This window comes from Rattus rattus, chromosome 4, assembly GCF_011064425.1.
Source record: "Rattus rattus isolate New Zealand chromosome 4, Rrattus_CSIRO_v1, whole genome shotgun sequence".
NCBI classification, from domain to species: Eukaryota; Metazoa; Chordata; class Mammalia; order Rodentia; family Muridae; genus Rattus; species Rattus rattus.
This window is the reverse complement of record NC_046157.1, coordinates 102,186,051-102,194,074: the sequence shown is the minus strand read 5'-3', so window position 1 is coordinate 102,194,074 and position 8,024 is coordinate 102,186,051.

Below are 8,024 nucleotides of genomic sequence, written 5' to 3'. Positions count from 1 at the left end.
CCCATTCGTTGTGAATGCCAACCCTCACACCATGGTTCTGAGGCACATCCTTCAAGATGGACTGTGATATGGAAATGTAAGCCAAATAAAACCTTCCCTCTGCATGTTGTTTTCTGTCACGATATTCATCACAGCAACAGCAAGGAAAATATCATGCTAATGTATCAATGTTGTAGAAGTCAAATTTGATAACCCTTAGACACTATTTTGTAACTTATACACCCTAATCCAAATGTGACTTGTTAAGGTTATCATGGAACATCTAAGGCCGATGCGGAAATGACCAGTTTTTTTTTTAATCGTTATCTCATTCTGTAAAATAATAAGCATGGAGGATAAGTGAAATCTGTGAACCAAGAAATTTATAAACACTTGTCTCATTCAACTATCATATGTGAATAGAAAAGGATAATGAAAGGAGAATTATACGAATTTAAGGTTTTTTAATGAACAGCTAAGAAAAGGAATGCAAAACCAGCTTTATCGAGGACATTTGAGCCACAAACCATCAGTCATAAAAAGGATGTCCTCATTATTCTTATGTTTCAGAGAGCATTTGCCAACCAGATTTCAAATCCTCCATTTTTAATGAGGGACCCAAACCCTTCTGTTCCAGGTAGGGGGCCATAAAAAGAACTGCCATCTCTGACAAAATTTTAATAGACTGAGATCCTGTAAAAGGTCCAAAAAGGTCCTTTGATTATTATCCAAAATGGTTCTCTGTTTTCCGGTTTCCCAAGAGAAGGTCTCCTCGTGGGATCTTTCATAAATGGGGGGCTTCCGTCCGGGATGTCCGGGATCTTGAGTCAAATTTTTGAGTTGATGTTTGTCCTGCATGGCCAGTCAGGATGTCTAATTTCCTGTACTGTGGAGTTATTAGCTGGATTGTTTTCATTGCACCGAAAGGCTTTTTGTTTCTACTATTTTGGCTATAAGTTCCTGGTTGAGGGGATGCTCTTCCTGTAAAGGTTTCAGGCTGTCAAACAGGGACGCCTCGAGGATACTGGTGCCCTCCTTCGGTTCCACGGGAGAGATCTAGAAGTAAAGCCGGGGAGAACTTGCGAGGAAGTTACCTGGCTTTCAGTTTCCTGTGGAAAACAGTGCCAAATGCGAGAACTCTTGTCTATTTCTGCAGAAAAGGGAGTAAAGTATCTTGTCCCTCTTGTTGAATATGGTGTTTTCAGACTTTAGATGAACAAAATGACAAAGTTCTTTCTGTGTTTCTCCAGACTGTGTTTGAAATCATGAAACTGTTTGCTTTGTTCTGTCAAAGAGTTTTACTTGGCTTTGGTTCATTAAGTTAAAATTCTTTTGTTTCTGCCAGGGAGTTTTTTTGCCTCCTCAGGAGAGAGGCCCTTCCATGCTCCCTTGATCAACCTAGCTGCTCTGTAAACAGACTTAACAAAAAAAAAACGTAAATAAAAATGTTCTTCTTTTATGGTGTAGTGGCGGTGTGTTGGTTGCCCCCAAATTTAATTTTAAAACATAGTATTTTACATCACAGTAGGGGGAGTGAAACTTTCTTGGAGCTGCACATGACATGGGGACCAATTTTTTTCTTCAGGAGCTGTTTAAAGAAAAAGGCTTAGATAAAAAGAAACACTAAGAGATTTCAGTGAATTGCTACAACTGGAATCTTAACTGAGATCATTTAAATTTTGTTGAGAACAAAGAAAGGTTTCGGTATGGCATAGCCTAAAAATGAAAAAAAAAGGGACAGGTTGTTAAAAATCCCTGAAGAAATTGAGGTGAAGTAAAAGAAAACAAGAACAAGAAAGGATCATTTTAGTGGAGACCTTTCTCTTGAATGAGATTTCTTTAAGAACCTATCTGCTGGCCCTATTTCAGTCCAGCATTAAATTGCTTTCTCATGGAAAAATGCCTTTGATCCTATCCCACAGCAGCCAGTTCCCCGCCCCTGTGGTCGAAAGGACAGCCCCAAAATATCCCTAACAAACAGATAAGAACTTTGTTTTGCCAGTCAAATTTAGAATTCAGGCTTTTTGCCAAGGTCAGGGATTAATGTTTTTCTTTTCCTGAAAAGGCAGGAATTTTTGGTGAAGGACAAAGTCCTGCATGCAAGACATGGGAGAGCTATAGTTTTTTTTATTTTGTACTAAGTGTTAACAATCTTTTTTTAGATATAAGAGACAAGAAGCCCCTGAAGGTTACAATTCTTTGTCAGCTGCTTAATAACAAACCATCTCCATCCAATTAGTTGTTTCCAGTGGCTGGGTCTCTTGAGCATAAAACTGAGTCACTGAAGGGGAAACTTTGCGGTAAGTAGAGACAGATTGAATCTGGGAGAGTGAAGGTGTTTTGTCCCAACAAAATGGTTTAAAACTGACTAAATGCTACCTTCAGTCGGGCCCTCAGGGTCCCAAAACCTGTGGCCAAAATGGGTGAAGAAGAAGGAGACCTAAAGTTCTGTTGTCAAGGTTGAAGGAATGTACAGCATTTAAAGCTCTGAGGCAGGAATAGAAGAATGAAGCTAGGTGGGGGAGTTTGGGACGGTCAAGGAAAGGGCAGAATCAGACCTGCAAGAAAAACAAAAAACAGTCTTCCGGGGACATGTTCAATCAACCCTTCCTCAGGAACTTCAGGGACATCTTTTTGGAAACATAAGGGTCTTCCTGGGAGAAACCTCTTAGTTCAACAAATTCATAGTCGTCTCAAGATTACCTCTGTGGCCTGGGATAAGAATGAGATTAGGTTCAGCTTACAGTGGAATGATTCTCTTGTTTTCTCACCATCCCATTTGAGACTTGTTAGTAACTGTTACATACCACTGAGGAAACGGAATCCTACTGGAGGCCAGAAAGATAGACATTTAGGCCTCACTTTGCCTGCTCTTCAGACCCTAAAAGGCAGGAACCATTTAAATTTCTGGGGTCTCAATCTGGCTAAGAAAAAAAAAGGCTAAAAAAAGTACAGAAATTTAGGGTTGTGTTTGCTGAGAGTTAGTATCAATTGGAGAAAAGAGATAAAAAGAACAGGAAGCTAGAAAAGAAAATGGGTTAGAAGAATAAAGAAAAAAAAAAGAGAGAGGAACATAAGGCCAAAGGGAACCTTGGGAAGAGAATTCCCTAAAGTCAGTTGCCTAATTAAAAAAAAGGACACTGGGTCTGCAAGAAAAGAACAGAGGGGCCACTGGAAACTTCTTGGTCCTAGAGTGAGCTATATACAGAGATAGAAGAGAATGGATACAGGACCCAATGCCCTGTTGCTCTGGCTTCAATATTTCTGATTACCTGGACCTTAGAACGTATAAACCCCTGTTCATGGTCATGTTGCCCTCTCCCAAGGAGAAAACCTCTTCTTCCATAAATGACTGGTGAGGATGTGTATACATAACAGATTAAAAATTCTGTCTCAGATTTACCATGGAGAGACTTAGTCCTGGCCTGGAAAACCTCAAACTACCATTTAAAATTCCAGGACTTAAACTTGATAGAGTGGGATTCTTTGAAAATGTCCCAGAGGATGGGATCTAGATTGCTCACTCTTTGTTGCCTAATCTGAAACAACAAAAACTGGGCCTCCAATGGATGGAGGGGAACAGTTCTCTTCATGAATGAAGGTCAGAGGAGGTATGCCATTCGGGACATCTGGGATTAAACTTTAGCATATTTAAATTTACCATCTTTGAAGCCACCAACAACTGTTTGAGTATATCAGGAGAGAAAAATTTGGACAGTAACAAAACAGAGAAAGTGGCTCAGGAAATCTCTATCCTTTGCAGGCCAACAAGAGACAGCCACTGAGAACTAGGATTGGACTAAATGGCCTCACTTAGAAAAAAGGCCCAAATTCTTTTATTTTTCCCCAGAGAACAAAAGAGGGACTCACTTTGCCAAATACAGAAATGGACTCATTTAAGAGATAAAGTTTATCCAAGTAGTTGATATATAATCTTTAAGATTTTAGCCAGAGAGAAGTAAAAAATAAGATTGTCAATAAGGAATGCATTTGAGACAAAGAGACCAGAGAGTTTAATAAAAGTCATGAACTTCACTGAGAAAAAACCAAAAAAAATATGATCACAAATATCTCCTAGTTTGTAGATACTTTTTTCAGGAATAGATGTTTTTCCTCACCAAATGAGATCGGCCTCCGTAGTCATCAAGAAGATACTAGGAAGAAATCTTCCCCGGTCTGAATGCCCAAGGTAATCGGGTCAGAAAAAAAAGGTAAAGCCTGGGTGTGGCCAAGTCATTTAGCTTATTTACAGACTCTGGACAGATAGAGTAAATAAATAAAACTCTAAAAGAGACCCTAAACAAATTGACCATGAGAGCAGACTGGTGAACCCTTTTCCTCTTGCTCTCTTCAAGCAAGAAAACCCTTCCAGTCAGTGATTAAATGGACAAGGGGCCTGGCTCCTTTAAGATGAACTCAAATGAAAATGTCTCTCAAAGTGGCCTTTAGGCTAAAAGACCACAGGTGATACAGAAAGAAATCTGCTCACAGCTGCTTATGCCCGGAGACCCCTGAGACATCTCATCAGTCATCAGTTCCAGGAGACTGCATACTGAGCCCAGACACTGAGCCCCTGGAAAGGACTGTACCTGGTTGCTGAATGTCAATTCTCAGCCCTCATCCATAGCTGTTGGGTTGGACCTAGAAGGAAATTCAGTCACATCCTTCCATCAGGATGGACTTGGTTTCTATTACAAATGATGTAACATTACATATGTTAGTACTCCCTAACCTTCCCTCACAGATCACAACCTATATAAGTTTGTTCTTTGACCTTGGTGTATAGGTTCGATATGTCCAGATTAAAATCCTGACTAAAGACAACAGGACATAAAAAGATAGAGAATATCAAGGTTGGTTTGAGTCTTAATGTATCCCTAGATGACTAATATTACAGTAGCCATTATTAATAATTTTCTTGGTTTTAGTTTTTTTTGACAAACAGGTTAACCTTTTTGTTAAAATGAGTGGGTGTTGTGCACGGTTTTTTGATGGTTCTGAGACAACTATTTTGGTGAGACCAAATACAAGACTTGATATCAAAATTCTAAGATTGAATTATTTAGTAGAGGGTTAAAGGATGGTTTAAAAATATAAAATTAAAAAGAGTAAGCCCCAAAGCCACAAACTCAGGGGCCCTTGCCCAGGAAATAGCAGGCCATAAAGATAAAGAAAAGGAATGCAAAAACCAGCTTTTTTTTCCAAAGACATCCCCCAGCTTACTCTCATTCTAACCAGAAGATAATAAGCACTTGGCCTTCTAGCCATTGTGTACAGAGCATTCCAGGAAACCGGGCAGCCCAATCTAACCAGACCAACAAATTTATCAATTTTGACAAACTTTTTTAAAAATAATGAGGACCCAAAGGCCCAACCATTCTCTGATTTATGCTCTGTTCCAGGAATCAGGGGCATTCATGTGTCCCTCATCTCCTGGAGCCAAAACAATCCTGTGTGTGTGCATTCCCCTTGTGGGTGTGCCCTGCCTTTAAATGCTCTTTCTCCCAGCCTCTCGGGCCGACACCTCTGTCTCCTGCATGGTGTGTGTGTGTGTAGGTCTCGTGTGTGCCTCGCCTTTGCTTATTACATCCAAAATGGTCTCTCTGTGTCTGGGGTCTGCGATTTCCCAAGACTTGAGTAAGGGTCTCTCTGCGTGGGATCTTTCAATAGTTGGATGGACACCATAATAAAATCAGAGCCTAAAGTAAAATAAAGATTTTTTTTAAGTTACAACAAATTCTGGTGAAAAAGATTTAATAACAGAGCATTAGAGAAAAGTCTGAGATAATCACCAGGAACCAAGCAGGTAGAGGTGTAATCATAACAAAGGAAAAGACAAAGGCATTGTCAACCGTCAGGAAAAACGTCAGTTGTCACACTCGGCCTGGATGACCTTGCCGATGTGGTAAGGCACCTTCCATATCCGTACCGCATTGCGGGTCACCCATCTTTTTCTCTGCGTAGCCCTGTTCCCCTTCATTCCAGTTCTAATGCTCTGCATCCTAAAAATTGTTACATTTATATACTTAACAAGCCCTTGTGTAACATGAATTATGTGCAGAGCACTGTTCTACATTCCTTAATACTAACTTAAAATGATAATCTATCTTCATAGCATGCCTATAAAGTTGGAACTGCTATTATCTCTATTTATAGGAAAACATAACTATAGTAATTTGTTTCTGGGCCTTTTTCTCCTTAAACTGTAACTTTATTTGGAACCGAAGCTTCTGTATATAATGGTAACATTATCAAAAGTCGTATTTTTCTTTTAAAAAAAATAAAGAATTTTTTTTCCAAGTGGTATCCTCTGCTGCTTCTACAATTTACATCAGGAAAGGATTTGAAACACAGTTGCTCTAGGCTTTATCTTCATGCAAATGACAAACCATACTCAGACTCACTTTGCAGACATCTTTGAAGTGCACAGATTACCCTCGCTTAAAATGAAACCTGATAAGAGGTGACATTGTGATTTTCTAAACAGTGTCAGTCTTAATGAAGGAAAGTTCTTTCTCCACAAAACAAAAGGCACCAGTCTCCTTTTTATCCCATGTCTCTTGAACAGCATTCATCTTTTATCTATTTTAAAAGATCATTCAGTTCAAGATCTTTTGATTTTCTTTTACTTCCATTTAATAGATATGACTAGAATCTGTCTTTCTTGTACGCTTAGCAGGAAAAGCATGTACTTAATTTTCTCACATTTTATTACTCTAGCAAATATATAAATATATATATGTATATATATATTCTCATATTTATCTCCATTTTGCTATCTCAAGGTCAGGTTAAAAATATTAGAAAAATAGTCCAACATGGTAAATTGCTCTGCCCTATTCTCACACTATAAGGTCTTCAATTAGCCCTAGCCATGATCCACACTAATAAACTACCCCTGGTTGATTCTGAAAGCTCGCGGGTGCTAGTAATGGACACCAAAGGCCAGGAGCTGAACTAAATGTACCCACTTAAGCAGAAAGGCATTCCCCAGAAATGTTTCTACAAATCTAGATTTCATTCCGTGTTTTTAATCTTTCAAGTTTCAGAAATGGACCTGATATCTAAAAATGCATATAAAAATATCGTGAACACAAATCAGTAGCTGGAAAATACCACTGTAGGCTGGAAATAGATAATATTTGGGATCGGATTTTGTTTCAATCTATTTTTGAGTCAGGGTCCCACAATGGAGCTCTTACTCTCCTGAAACTCAATTGTGTAGACCAGGGTGGCCTCAAGCTCACAGAGATAGTTGGTCTCTGCTTCTCAAGTGCTGGGACCAGAATACCTTAAAAAAAAATTATTTTAATTTTTAATTGGGGTTGTGTATATGCAGATGAGCAACGCCACCTGCAGAGACTAGAAGAAGGCATGGGATCCCAGGAGCTGGAGTGGCAGTCACAGTTAGCTGCCTTCCACTGGAGTCAGAACTGAGGGCTAATCCTCTACATGAGGAGAATGGATACTTAGCTGCTAAACTGTCTATCTATCCCTAGACCCGAATATTTTGAGAAGCTAACTGGCTGCCTTAGTTAAGGTTTCTATTTCTTCGACGAAGCTGTATGATGAAGGCAACTTATGAAACAAAGAGTCTAATTAGGTTTACAGTTCAGAGGGTTCGAGACCGTGACCTTTGCGGCAGGGCGCATGACAGCAGGCAAACAAACATGGCCCCCGGAGCAGCAGCGGCGGAGGGATCTCACAACCAGATCCACAAACAGAAACCAAAGGAATGACACTAGTCCTACGAAATCCCAAAAGCCAAGCCCCCCCAGTGACACGCCTTCTCCAGCATTGCCACGCCTCCTAGTCTTGCCCAAGAATTCCACCAACTGAGTCCAAGGCACTCAAAAATATGAGCCTTCGGTGCTAACCACCACATTGGTAGATATTTGTATTTGAGGATCCAGGGGAAATAATGTTCACTGAAAGTTAGACGTTCAAACACATCAATAGTTGAACATCAGTTTGCCTATTACAGTAATGTGTTTGAGGCTGTTCTTTGGTAATAGTTAACAGAGTTCTCCATCATGGTCCTAAAG